We start from the raw sequence: 15,127 nt of genomic DNA on the forward strand, positions 1-15,127 counted from the left end.
GATAACAAAATAGTTGAGCTACAGAAAACAGCAGAAAGAAGAGAGAAAAGAATAGCTGAGACAGAAAACAGAGTTAACAGCATTGAGAATGAATTATAGAAAACTAATAAAGTAGGAGAACTTAAAAAACGGATTAAGAGATACTGAAAACAACAACAGACACATATGGGATGACTACAAAAGAAGTAATACACACAGTATTGGCTTACCATAGGAAGAGAGGAATGGGAATAAAAAGTCAACAGGAATACCTAAGAACTTCCATACTCTAGACAACATAAAAGACAAAGTGTTAAGAAACCCAAAATGTCCCAAACAGAATTAACTCAGACTTAAAGACAACAATGCACATGATATTTAGAATGAAAATGAATAAGGATAAAGAAAGGATCCTTGAGGGCTGCAAGAGAAAAACAAAGAGTCACATATAGAGGAAAATCCATAATATAAGCAGAAGATTTCTCTATACAAACTCTAAAGGCCAGAAGAGAATGTCAAGATATATAGTGAGTGCTCAACTAAGACTACTGTATCTTGTTATATTTTTAAATTGTATAAGTATTTATTGTCCTAGAAGGGAAAATATGGAACGTTTCACGAATTTACATGTCATCCCTGTGAGGGGTCATACTAATCTTCTCTGTATCGTTCTGATTTTAGTATATATGCTGCTGAAGCAAGCATGAATATTTTTAAAAGAAAAGTTGATTCACTTTTAAAAAGTTTACTTGGGACATGATGCATGTTTAAGGACCTCATCATCAAAATAAATAAATGAATAAATAAATAAATACACAAATAAATTAGTAATATGAATGATGATATAAAGAAGTGAATAAGAACTACAAGTTCCATTATGCTCTGGGTGACAAGTCAAGAAAAAAATCTGGCTATAGGTGCAAGGCAGTGGCACATCTGGTTAATTGCTCACACCACAGTGTTCAAGGATGCAGCTTCATGCCCCAGGTGTTCACTTACAGAAAGAAGGCCCTGCAAGTATTGAAGCAGCAATGTGGGTATTTCTCTGTGTCTCTTCCTCTCTATGTCCCCTTACCCTTTTGATTTCTGGCTGTTTTTAACCCAATAAATAAGCATAGTAAAGAAGTAAAATAAAATATATAAAAAATTAATGTTTGGATATAGAAGACATAAATACCCAAGATAGAAGATTTGGCCTGGTTGGCTAGGGATTACTGTGAATCTATTTGGGCTAGTCCCTTATACAGAGTGTTAGGTCACTTCAAACTTGCAATATCAAAATTCACATTTATATTTTCCTCAGTGGTAGTGATAACATCAAGAAAATGAAGTCAACTTGGCACAAACTGTAAAACCATAAAGCTGTATATGTGTATCTTCTCTGTCAACTACTATTTGCTTGAAATTGTGGTGGATATGTAGAAATTCCTTTTTATAGGTATCTCCATTCCTTATTCCAATCCTACTCTGAAAATATTACATTATTAATTTTTAGCATGCTTTATGAATAGACATTAAGGCTATTGCATATATTTTGATTTTATGTGATTGACATTTGTTTTAATGTAGATGACAATTTTATCATATTGCATCTTCTAAAAAGTTGCATTGGCCTTTTGCATTACCACTCATCTGTCTGTGGACCAATATTCCATAGAGTATGTCATTCATAATTTACTTTAAAACTCTTAATGAAGTTCAACTAAATTGCCTCTTAATTCCAATTTCCACAAGGAGAGCAGCAAGGAAAAATTTTGCATATGTTTCATTTTTGGATTTCTTTGCAGAAATGAGATAGAATAAATAAACCACAAAAAAGAAAGTAAAAAGGTTAGAATAAAAATAAAAACTCTATATTTCATCAACTAGCTGAGAAGTCAAGACAGCTCAATGGGGGAGTGATTGAAATTGAACAACACTTACTGCTAGCTTTCTACTTTCAAAAGTCACTGATAGTGAATTGAAAATATAGAGAGAAGAAATGAAACTGTAAAGCTCATAGAAAAATGGCATTAAACTTAGGAATGATTACTTATAGTATTATAAGTGCAAATAACAGAAGCTAAAGTTTGTGAGTTTCCATCAAACTAAAATACATACACATACACTCACACATAAACAACAACAACAAAAGAAAAACTGTACAACAAAAGAAACAATGCACAAATAAAAATGGGTTCCTCAACTATTCCCCAAATAATTCATACAAATGGAAACCATGCACCTAAAATCAAAATCACTAATCTTTAGTAAAATGCAAATTAAAAACACAATGTGATATCACTTCAATATGCTGGCATTACTAATATCAAAATGCATGAAATTACCAAGTTTTGGCTAGAGAATAGGTCAAAAGGAACCCTTGTAAACTGTTGGTAGGAATGAAAATTAATATAGCTCTATGGAAAACAGAATGAAGTTCCCTCAAAACATTTAAAATAGAATTACCATATGACCCAACAGTTTCATTTCTTAGCATTTACATAAAGGAAATAAAATCTGGATCTCCAGAAGCTAGGTGCCTTTTCATGTTCATTGCAACAGTGTTCACAAATGACAAAATATAGAAACAATCAGAGTTCATCCAAGGATGAATTGGTAAAGAAGATAGAGTATATCTATACAACAGTATATTAGTTAGCATTGGGAAATTTAAAAAAAAAATCCACCATTTTGGAAAACATGGAAGGTTCATTGAGGACATTGTGCTGAATGAGATTGTAAAAAGAAAATAAGTATATAAAAGCCATGGCACTTGGAGTGCAGTAAAACAGTTAATTGTCACCTGACCCAGAATAGCTCATCATATAGAATTTCTACCCTGGAATTTCAATGAAGTCTCCCTTTTATAGTATAATAGTTCACACACACACACACACACACACACACACACACACACACACACACACACACACAAAGATTGAATATGTGAGGACCATGAGATAGTGAATGGTTTAAAAAGCTTAAAATCCCTCAAGGTCACACAAACACTGGAATGAAAGAGATTTAAGTTTGGAATTTACAGAAGCCCTAAATACCTGGTACAAATATTTGCAAATATTTTTATACACTATATCAAGATAAGTGGGTAAGAGAAAAAGTAAACACAGTGACTACATGTATATGTGGAATATATAACAAAAAGAACTTGGGGTATAGGAAGTGGATCAATATGTAGAACACGAGATTTGCATTTGTGAATTCCCAGTTTCAATACTTCACAAAAGAAATGAGACAGTCGCATAAGGTGTAAGGTGGTTGACTAATGGTTTTGTATTGTACTAGTAAACTTGTAATATATGTATGTCAGACCTGTATACAGTGAACCTAAATAGTAATATATGTTAACTACTTCTCAGTAAAATCTCTAAAAATTGTTTCTTTCTATTCTATTCTGCAATCATTTTTATTATTGTTTATTCCTTTTTAGATAGAGACAGATAGGCAGAGAGAGCTTCTTGCAATGTGGTTAGAGCCAGGCTCAAACATAGGTTGCACACATGACATAGCAAGACCTTATCCAAGTGAGTTATTTCACTAGCCCCATTATGCATTTCTTAAGCTCATCACAATGCTACTCATGAGTAGCGGACACAGATGTAGCTCTCAAGTCAGGGTTTCACTGAGTATTGACACCATTTTTTATTGAGTATATGTACTTAAAGCTATGTCAAGTATAAACATATTAAATAAGTACATAAATATCTTAGGGAAATACATAAAATATATTTTATTGAGGGGATTAATGCTTTATAGTGAAGTCACTGACATATGCATACAATACCATTATTTACCAGTACCAGTTCCCCAAAGTTTTCTTCCTCTCTTTCCTCCCCCTCTTTCCCTAGAGTCTTTATTTATTTTTTTATTTATTTAGTGAACTACACCATGCCTAGTTCATGTTTCACTTTGTGCTTCCCCTCCCCATAGTCCCAAAAATGAGTGAGCTCATTGGCTATCTCAATCAACATGATGTTTTCAAGTTTCATCCAAGAGGATGCAAAAAAAAAAACAAACTTCATCACTTTCAACAGTTGGATATATATATATATATATATATATCTTCTTCTATCTTCTACATATCTATAAGATAGATATGTAGATACTTAAGAAAGTGTTATTTCTTTGCTAATTTGTAATTAGTGGCATTCATTTAATGTGTTCAATAATGGTGTTCATCTGTGGATGGCAAAACTATCTCAATATATCAAATGCTAAACTTTACTTTTTTTGCAGATTTAGTATTAATAACCTTTTATTGTTTTTCAAAGAAAATAACTTAGAAAACAATAATAGCTTTGTGTGTTTTAAAAAATGTTTTCTGGAGAGGCGGGCAGTAGTGCAACGGGTTAAGAGCATGTGGTGCAAAGGACAAGGACCAATATATGGATCCTGGTTCCAGCCCCTGGCTCCCCACCTGCAAGGGAGTCACTTCAGAAGAGGTGAGGCAGATCTGCAGATGTCTGTCTTTCTCTCCCCGTCTCATTCTTCCCCTCCTCTTTACATTTCTCTCTGCCCTATCCAACAACAGTGACAGCAATGAGAACAATAATAACTACAACAATGATGAAACAACCAGGGCAACAAAAGGGGGAAAAGATGGCCTCCAGGAGCAGTGGATTCATGGTGCTGGCACCGAGCCCCATCAATAAATCTGGAGGTTAAAAAAAAAAGATGTTTTCTGAATTAAAATATAGATTAAAATTAGATTTGCCTGAAGCCTGCATCTTATTGATATTTCAAAATGTCATTTGATGTTTGTGTAACATACACAAAATAAATTGGGTAGTAAAGATTTTATTTAGCAAAACGTGATTCTAAATAGAAGTGGCTTTCCAGACATTAACCCAGATATTAACATGACTTTATTTTGGGGCAAAGGGAGATGTCAGATTTTAAATGTTTTGCTATCTTCAAAATCTAAAAGTTCATCCTATTTTATTTACAAATACTTAAGTTTCCAAAATTCCACATATATCTTTTAAAAATATACTTATAAAATTTTTATCTGCTTTGAATCAAAATAAAATTAAAATGTTTAAGATCATAATTGGATGATCTTGTTGCCTTGCTTCTAAATTACACAAAATGCTTAACTATGGGCAGTTGTTTTTGGTAATGTAATTCTGCTATTCCATAGAGTATAAATGAGAGAAAATATGTAAATATTTTGAGCAAATATCAAGTTTGAAACCATTTCAGTTGTCTGTGACATCCTGGAAAATAAGTTAACAAAACTTTAAAGCTATACTACAAATAAATATTATAAAGCACTTTGGGACCTGAACTTATTTTTCTTAAATATTGAACAAAACTCTTATTCATTTCATGCTAGTAGCAAATATAAAGTTCAGGGGCTCGGAGACAGCTCACCAGCATAATACTTGCCTTAACATGCATAATCAATCATGATCAATTTATTTTCATATAAATTTCCTTTTTTACTTAGCTCCCATTGTCCACTGAATATACCAAAGTCAAGTATACAAAGTACTGATAGATAGAAAACTAATATATAGTGAACAATAATATATGAAATTAAATATAAATAAGGTGTAAACTAAAAATAAAATGATTATAATAATTAAAAATCCAATTACAGAAGTTATAAGAAATCAGGATGAAATAAGTAAGCATAGTTAAAACTTTGAGGGTGCTAACATAAAATATAGATACATATAATATTAAATTGAACAATATGTAAAGTATATTTGATGAATCTGGACAAAAAATGTAAAAAATAAACATTATAAAATCAGTTAAGTGACCCTCGTGGTTACAATATAAGTAAAACTCATCAGAAAAACTAAGAACCTGAATTTTGTATGTTAAATATAGCAGTTATTCAAATGCTAGAACAATAGTTACAGACAGAAACAATTGGAGTTTATAATAAAACACACAGCAGATGGCTTTCCAAAACATGAAGTCCCTAAGTACAGTCTCAAAACTGATGGAGAAGTCACCAATGTCTTGTTTTCCTGCCATTTGTTTAGTGGTTAAATTTTGTACTCTGAGAGTAAAAGACAAAGACCAAAATTAAACAATTGTCATGCTTATCCCCACACTGATTATACCCTAAACATCTTCCCATCAGAAATTGTAACATCCAAATGCGGCCAAGTGGAAAAGAAAAAAGCAATCTTAGAGATCAGGACACCAGCACTCTGATTCTGATTGCCTTATTATGTCTTGTGACCTTGCATATGAGGCTTAGCTTTAAATGGTCATGTTTTTTCCATTTCTAACATGGAAGGATTAATTTATATCACTGAAAAGACACCCTACCTTTTTGTCCTAAAAAATAAACTGCTTACATAAAACTTTTTGTGGAAATGTCTTATAAATATAAGTAAAATATGTCAGAAAACAATTTTAAACCTTTAAGATAATACCTATCAGAAAAAACAATGCTATGTATGGTGAGAACGACATTGATATGAAGTGAGAGTGGCAACATAATTGTCAAAATCATTTTGGAGGTTATGTTTTCAATATGAAGTAAAGTGTTTTAAAAGTTCATATCGTTTGACCTGTAATATAAACTTACACTAAACTTCATGAGTGGTGGAGCAGTGTTGCAGGTGTCTCCTTCTCTCTCTCTCTATTTCTTTCTTTATAAAATAAGATAAAAAAGAAAAAGGAAGATGATGAAGAAGAAGGAGAAAGAGGAGGAGAAGGAGAAGGAGAAGAAGAGGGAGAAGGAGAAGGTGAAGGAGAGGAGAAGGAGAAGAAGAAGAAGAAGAGGAAGAGGAATAATAAAGAAGAAAGAGGAGGAGGAGGAGGACAAGGAGAAGGGAGAAGAAGGGAGAAGGAAAAAGAAGAAAGAAAAAGAAGAATAGAATGCCATCTGGTGTGGTGGTATCCTCATTCAATCACTGAAGTAGAGTCCCAGCAATAATCTTGGATGCAATAAGTATACATAAATAGGATTTTCATTAAGGTGAAATTTAACTTAACTCACACATATATGCAAGGATAAAATTTTTCACGGAAGTATTACTTTTTAAAATAAAGAGTTGAAGGGTAGCTGAGAAATGACTGTTCTGTGTGTTCCATGTGTGATGTACTGAATTTAAGTCTCAGTACCTAAATCAGAAAGAAAATATTGTGGAAAAGAATGTTTTGTATTTCTCGTCTATCAATTTCATAAAAATATATAGTGTAATATTTGACCTGAGTGGCCTTATGCTCCCTTAACACTGGGAAAATCTAAAAGAAAACACAACATATGTCAAAAATAAATAGATAAATAAATAAGGCATATTAGGAAACCATTAAAATATATATGTGCATGTTATTCTGAAGTTATTAATATAAAAAACCAAGAAGTTGAAGGGCTGGTACAAAGTGTGGTGTGCTGACATGTGGGAAGATGTGAAATTGTATACCTATGATAACAACTGTCTCCTAAATTGATATGTCCCTAATAAAGTGAGTTATTAATAAATAGAAGTCACCTTACTTTCGAAAGATACAAAAATACTATAAAAACTTAATAAACAGTATAATTTAATGCAATTTACAAAAAATATAACTTATAAAATTTCACTAAAATTAAATGTGGGTAATTTAAATTATAAAAAAGTTTAAAATATTACAAAAAATCCTGGGTATAGATTAAGTTTAGAAGCCACAATGGAGCATAGAAATAAAATTATAACAAATACGTTGTCACTACACAATCACTTTAAAATTTTTCATGAAGGGAGTCGGGCTGTAGCACAGTGGGTTAAGCACAGGTGGCGCAAAGCTCAAGGACCAGCATATGATCCCGTTTCACACCCTGGCTCCCCACCTGCAGGGGAGTCGCTTCACAAGTGGTGAAGCATGTCTGCAGGTGTCTGTCTTTCTCTCCCCCTCTCTGTCTTCCCCTCCTCTCTCCATTTCTCTCTGTCCTATCCAACAACAACAACAATAATAACTACAACAATAAAAAAACAGCAAGGGCAACAAAAGGGAATAAATAAAATAAATATTAAAAAAATTTTCATGAAACATAAAACTATTAATATGAAAAACATCTTAAATCAAAACTCAATGACTGTCTTTTAAGCTAAAAATAAAGGAAGCAAAAATGATTGTATATAAGAAGAAAACAGAAACATTGGTTATAGCAGTGTATATATGAGACAAAACAGAATCACAAATAGTTCTAATGAAAAAAAACAATCTTATTTATAGTTGCAAATTCAAAAACTCTAAGATATTACATCAAATTGATAAGTTTCTTCACAACAAAAGAAACCATCACCCAAAGAGACTCCATAAAGAATGGGAGAAGATAATTTACATTCCATATGTCAAACAAGAAGCTAATATCCAAAATATAGAAATAGCTCACAAAACTCAGAAAAGAAAAAATCACCAAAGAAGAGATCTAAAAGGCCAATAAACATATGACAAAATACTACAAGTGACTGATTGTCAGAGAAATGCAAATAGATATAACAGTGAGATACCACTCCCTCCCTGTGAGAATGTCACACATAAGAAAAAGTAGCAACAACAAATGTTAGAGAGCTTGCTGGGCTAAAGGAACACTCCTGCACTGCTGTTGGGAATGTAAATTGGTCCAACCTCTGTGGAAAGCAGTCTGGAAAACTCTCAGAAGGCTAGCACACCCATCCAAAATGATAATATGTATATGGGTGAAGCTATCTTATGACCCAGAATTCCTCTTCTGGGGATAGGTCCTAAGACATCAAGAGCGCCCATTCAAAATGATATGTGTATACCTATGTGCCTTCTGAGAATTTTCCAAACTGTTTTCCACAGAGGTTGGACATGTGTATACCTATGCTCATACCAGCACAATTTGTTATAGCCAAAATTTGGGGAAAAAAAAAAAAACAGGTTTCTAACAATGGATGAGTGACTGAGAAATTTGAGATATATGCTGCAATACTGCTTTGCTAGTAAGAATGATGACGAATTCTTCACTTCATCTTGGATGGAGCTTGAAGGAATCACATTAGGTGAGATAAGACAGAAAGAGAAGAATAAATAGGAGATGATCTCATGTATACAAAAAAAGTTGAGAAATAAACCCAGAAGGAAAGACACAAATCAGAACTTGCACTAAATTTGGAGAATTATACCAAAGTAAAAACTCTAGGGGGAGGGGGAGTTTTCAGATCCACCATAAGGGGCTGAATGGGGACAATGACCTTTGGTGTTGGGAATGGTGTTAAAATATACTATTAGCTTATATTAAGAAAAAAAAAACTCTTAGATACCAATAATAAAAATATTTTATTTGCTATAATCACAATTCAAATAAGTATTAACACTGAAACACGTTTTGTGTCACATTATTCTTAGATAAGTGGTACAAAATAGGAAAAATAATTTGTAATTAATTTTCTGTTAAAAAATTCACTATACTATCAAGTTATAGATGTTACCATGATGCCAACCTGACTTCCCTGGGCAGATGACCTCACCAATGTGTTCTAGAACCCCAGAGACCTACCCCACTAGGGAAAGACAGAGATAGGCTGGGGTTTGAATTGACTTGTCACACCCAAGTCCAATGGAGAAGAAATTACAGAAGGCAGACTTCCCACCTTCTGCATTCCATAAAGATCCTTGGTCCATACTCCCAGAGGGATAGAGAATAGAGAAATTCCAAATGGAGGGAAGGAGATATGGAATTCTGATGGGAACTGTATCCCTCTTATATCACAATCTTGTCAATCATTATTAAATCAATAATAAAATTATTTTTTAAAAAGTCTCTATAGATGGTATTGTGTATATAATCAGGAAAATAATCACACTTTGATAGTGTGCAGCACGATCTTTTAAAATTTTTATTTATTTATTTATTAAAGGAGACATCAACAAAACCATAGAACAAGAGGGGTACAGTTCTGCACAATTCCCACAACCCGAACTCCATATCCCACCCCCTCCCCTGATAGCCTTCCCATTCTCTATCTCTCTGGGAGTATGGATCCAGGGTCTTTGTGGGTTGCAGAGGGTGGAAGTTCTGGCTTCTGTAATTGCTTCCCCGCTGAACAGGGGCATTGAATGGTCAATCCATACTCCCAGTCTGCCTCTCTCTTTCCCTAGTAGGGTGGGATTCTGGGGAAGTGGAACTCCAGTACGCATTGATGAGGTCCTCTGTCAGGGAAGTCTGGTCAGCATCTTGCTGGCATCTGGAACCTGGTGGCTGAAAAGAGAGTTAACATACAAAGCCAAACAAATTGTTGAACAGTCATGGACCTAAAGACTGTAATAGTGCAGATGAAGTGTCGGGGGGTATTCCCTGCATGCTCTTGTGTACTTCTGCTTTCAGGTATATATCTTTCGCTAGTTTAAGGGCACATGTGAACCTAAGCTCTATCTCAGGGGACCTGGACTATATCTAGGTTTGGGGACTTTATTGGGGAGTGGACCACCTGGAATGGAATTAGAGAATACTATGAAAGGAAAGGTCTCCCCTGAGTGATGAAGCTGAAGGGTTGTCATTCCACACCTGAAGTCTCTAGTCACAGTCTAAAGTGAAGCATGTTGGGGTGGCACTCGTTGCGATGATTAGATTACGATCCGCGGATGCAATATTATTTGATTGCAATTGAGAGCAACATGCAGGAAACTGGGCCCCACCCTAAGGTTCCAGGACTGGGGAAAATATAGGCTTTATAGTGGAAATGTGAGGTTCCTGTTGTCTTAGGGTTCAAGAAGACAATGGATAGTTATTGTTATCATCACATTATTTGGTGATTGGGTTAAATTTGGAAAGTCCCTTGGTTAGGGTTTGGGGTATAATACCCAGCATCTTGTATATAGCTGTGCTACGGTTGCTTCTGTTTTCCCTGGTCTAGGCTTTTGAGAGAGACAACATATCAAAGACAACCTATCTATTAAAAAGACTCAGTCTGTGTTTTAAGAAGTTCTAGACATATGGTTAATTTTTCTCCTATCATATTAATTAGTGGTTTATATGTTTACACTTTAATAGGAATGTACATAAACACCTTTCCCACCACCAAAAGACTGTGTCCCATCCCTACCACCCACCCCCGCCACCCACCCACCCAACCCCCGCCATGCCAGAAAGCCCAATGGCCACCCTCCACTTCACCAAAGGGTTTTTACATTGGTGCCCTGCTCTCAATTTAATCAGATCCTGCTTTCAGTTTCCCTTTCTGTTCTTCTTTCTTAACTTCTGTTGATGAGTGGGGACATCCCATACTCATCTTTATCTTTCTGACATAGCTGACTTAACATAATTCCTTCTAGCTCTATCCAAGATGGGTCAGATAAGGTGGGTTCATTGTTCATAATAGCTGCATAGTATTCCATTGTGTATATGTACCACAGCTTGCTCAGCCACTCATTTTCTATTGGGCACCTGGGTTCCTTCCAGGTTTTAGCTATAATGAATTGTGCTGCTATGAACATAGATGTACACATATCTTTTTGGTTGGGCATTATGGAACCCTTGGGGTATATCCCCAGGAGAGGAATTACTGGGTCATATGGAAGGTCTATATCTAGCCTTGTGAGAGTTCTCCAGACTGCTCTCCAGAGAGGCTGGACCAATTTACATTCCCACCAGCAGTTTAGAAGGGTTCCTCTGTCCCCACAGCCTCTCCGACATTTGTTGCTGCTGTCCTTTTTGATGTATGCCATTCTCACAGGAGTGAGGTGGTATCTCAATGTTGTCTTTATTTGCATTTCTCTGACAATCAGCACCTGGAACAGTTTTTCACATATTTGTTAGCCTTTTGGATCTTCTCTGAAGTGAATGTCTTGTTCATATCCTATTTTTGGATGGGGTCATTTGCTTTTTTGTTGCTAAGTGTGCTGAGTTCTTTGTATATTTTGGTGATTAGTTTCTTGTCTGATGTTTGGTATGTGAAGATCTTCTTCCATTCTGTGAGGGGTCTCTTTGTTTGTGTGATAGTTTCTTTGGCTGTGCAGAAGCTTTTCAATTTGATATAGTCCCATTGGTTTGTTTCTGCTTTAGTATTCCTTTCAATTGGATTTGTTTAATCAAAGCTGTCTGTGAGGTGTAGGTGGGAAAGTGTTTTACCAATGTTTTCCTCTAAGTATTTGATAGCTTCTGGTCTGACATCCAGGTCTTTGATCCATTTGGAGTTGATTTTTGTTTTTGGTGAGATAAGGTGGTTCAATTTCATTCTTCTGCATATTACAACCCAATTTTCCCAGCACCATTTATTGAAGAGAGCATCCTTCTTCCATTTAATACTTTGGGCCTCCTTATCAAAGATTAGACGTCCATAGGTTTGGGGGTTTAGATCTGGGCTTTCAATTCTGTTCCACTGTTCTTTGTGCCTATTTTTGTTCCAATACCAGGCTGTTTTGATGATGCTGGCCTTATAATATAGTTTGAGATCTGGGAGTGTGATGCCTCCGTTTCTGTTTCTTTTCCTCCAGATGGTTTAGGCAATTTGAGGTGTTTCCAGCACTATCTTTTAATCCCAGCCCACCATATTGAAGTAAGTCTTGAATTAAGATCTCCTACTCACTCTACTTCTATAGTAAAAAAAGAAAATAAAAATAAAAATAAACACACACATATACACTTAAACCTGGTTCTCAAAGAAATGTATGTACTACACCACACACATATTTACAGCAACAATATTCACTTTAGCCGACATATGGAGATAGCATATGTGTCCAGTGAGAGATGAATGAAGTCAATCTGATATGCCCCAAGTAGTGGAATATTATATATTTTCAATTTTAACAAAATGAGGACATATGCAACATCAATGAACCAGCAAAGCATTATAGCAATAAAAACCAGAAAGTCATTGAAGGATAAATATTGTTTGGTTCCATCTATGAGACAACTGAAATAGCTAAAATCATACATTAAAAAAATAGAATGGTTGTTGCCAGGGGGCTCTGGAGGCAAAAATAGAAAGTTGTTCAATAGGGATAAAATTTCTGTTATAAAGCATGCATTAGTTGTTGAGTTCTTTTGTATAATATACACTTAACAACACCTTTGTGTTCCCTTAAATTTTTGTTAAAAGAAGGGGTTAGGTGGTAGCACAGCAGTTTAAGCAGACATGGCACAAAGCGTAAGGACAGGCATAAAGATGCAGGTTTGAGCCCCCGCCTTTCCACCTACAAGGTGGTCGCTTCACAAGTGATGAAGCAGGTTTGCAGGTGTCTATCTTTCTCTACCCCTCTATGTCTTCCCCTTCTCTCTCCATTTCTCTCTGTACTATCCAACAACAGTGACATTAATAACAACAATTATAATAACCACAACAATGATAAAACAAAAAGGGCAACAAAAGGAAAAAAATAGCCTCCAGGAGCAGTGGATTTGAGTGCAGGCACTGAACCCCAGCAATAACCCTGGAGGCAAAAAAAAAAGTTAAAATAATAGCCCCTATTATTTAAATATTATATTTTACATATTATTTGTTATAGTATTTAAATATTATATTTAAATGTTATTAAAACACAAAAAGTTTATTTTTAAAGTTGCATTTTCTTATTAATGAGAGAGATAGATAAGAGTAAAAGAGAGAAAGAAAACCAGAAACCACCCTGGTAATGCATTGCCAGGATTCATATTCAGAAACACATGCTTGTATTAGCTGTTGAACTCAATAAAAAATTTATTAAAGTCATGGGCCCCTTGAAATATAGCTAAAATAGATTTCTAGCTTCTTCCAAAGTGGAGCCCTCAAGTTTCATCAGCTATACTCTTATTTTTAGGTTCCTGATTATTAAACAAATTGTTCTCCTTTTTATCTTAACCCTTTTCAGCCACCGAGATGCAGATGCTACCATGATGCCAACCTGACCTCCTTGGGCAGATGACCTCACCAGTGTGTCCTATAATCCCACCTCTCCAACTCCCTGCCCCACTAGGGCAAGTTAGAAACAGACTGGGGGTATGGATCAACCAGTCAACACCCATGTCCAATAGAGAAGCAGTTATAGAAGCCAGACCTTCCACCTTCTGCTCCCCATATAGATCTATGGTCCATACTCTCAGAGAGATAAAGAATAGGGAAGCTTCCAGAGGAGAGGAGGGAAGATGGAACTCTGATGGTGGGAACTGTATGAAATTGTACTCCTCTTATACCACAGTCTTCTCAATCATTATTAAGTTACTAATAAAAACACATGCTTGAGAGTCCTATATTCTACTCACTTTTCCACCTCTCAGACTGCATAAATAAAGTATGTAAAGAATAGAACAACTGGGGTGGGGGGAGCTGGGCGGTGGCAGTGGGTTAAGCGAACATGGCATGAAGCACAAGGACCTGCTCAAGGATCCCGGTTCCAGTCCCACTTGCAAGGAAGTCGTTTCACTGGCAGTGAAGCACATCTGCTGTCTGCTGATGTCTGTCTTTCTCTCCCACTCTCTGTCTTCCCCTATCTCGATTGATTTCAATCTGTTCTACCCAACAACGACAAAGCAATAACAAAGATAAACAATATGGGCAACAAAAGGGAAAAAATGGTCTCCAGATGCAGTGGATTCGTAGTGCAGTAACGGAGTCCCAGCGATAACCCTGTAGGCAAAGAAAGAGAGAGAGAGAGAGAGAGAGAGAGAGAGAGAGAGAGGAGAGAGAGAGAGAGAGAATAGAACAACTAGAAGATATCTCAACTTGTACAGAATCAGTTTTGCATGCTTGTGGTTGTCACTTCAGTCTTCAGTGTTACATGAACAAGAATGATACTCCCGTTGTCTAACGTAAATGTCTTTCAGTCTTTCTCATATGTTCTAAATAAAAATACATGTTTAACTAAATAAATAAAAACAATGAGGGAAGAATGCAAGATGAAATCTTTTTAAAAGCAGTTTGAAAGAGGTACATTTTATTTACTTAATTTGTATGGAGTTGAGGTCTTGCCCATGTGTGTTTTTACTACTCCATTAACTTTTTAATTTAGATATAAAGATAATGGAGAGAGAGGGAGAGAGAGAGAGAGATCCACTACAGCACTGAAGCTTCTTTCAATGCCATACCACCAACTTTGTGGTACCACGGTCCAGACCTGGGCTACATACATGGCAAAGTATATACTGTACCTGCTGAGCTTTCTCTTGGGTGCAAATGGTGTGTTTTAAATTAATATACCATTTGTCAATTGCAAAGATTAGTGTAAAGTCAGATTCCTGTTCTACATTACAAAT

General features: G+C 35.4%; 1 non-coding gene across 1 annotated transcript; it reads right to left on the minus strand.

Annotated features, from left to right (window-relative positions):
* Positions 1–578: 578 nt before the first annotated feature.
* Positions 579–684, minus strand: LOC132537853 (U6 spliceosomal RNA). Its single transcript, XR_009549278.1, has one exon. It is a non-coding gene; the product is annotated as a U6 spliceosomal RNA (small nuclear RNA).
* Positions 685–15,127: the final 14,443 nt, after the last annotated feature.

The sequence above is a fragment of the Erinaceus europaeus genome, chromosome 3, assembly GCF_950295315.1.
Source record: "Erinaceus europaeus chromosome 3, mEriEur2.1, whole genome shotgun sequence".
Classification (NCBI taxonomy): Eukaryota; Metazoa; Chordata; class Mammalia; order Eulipotyphla; family Erinaceidae; genus Erinaceus; species Erinaceus europaeus.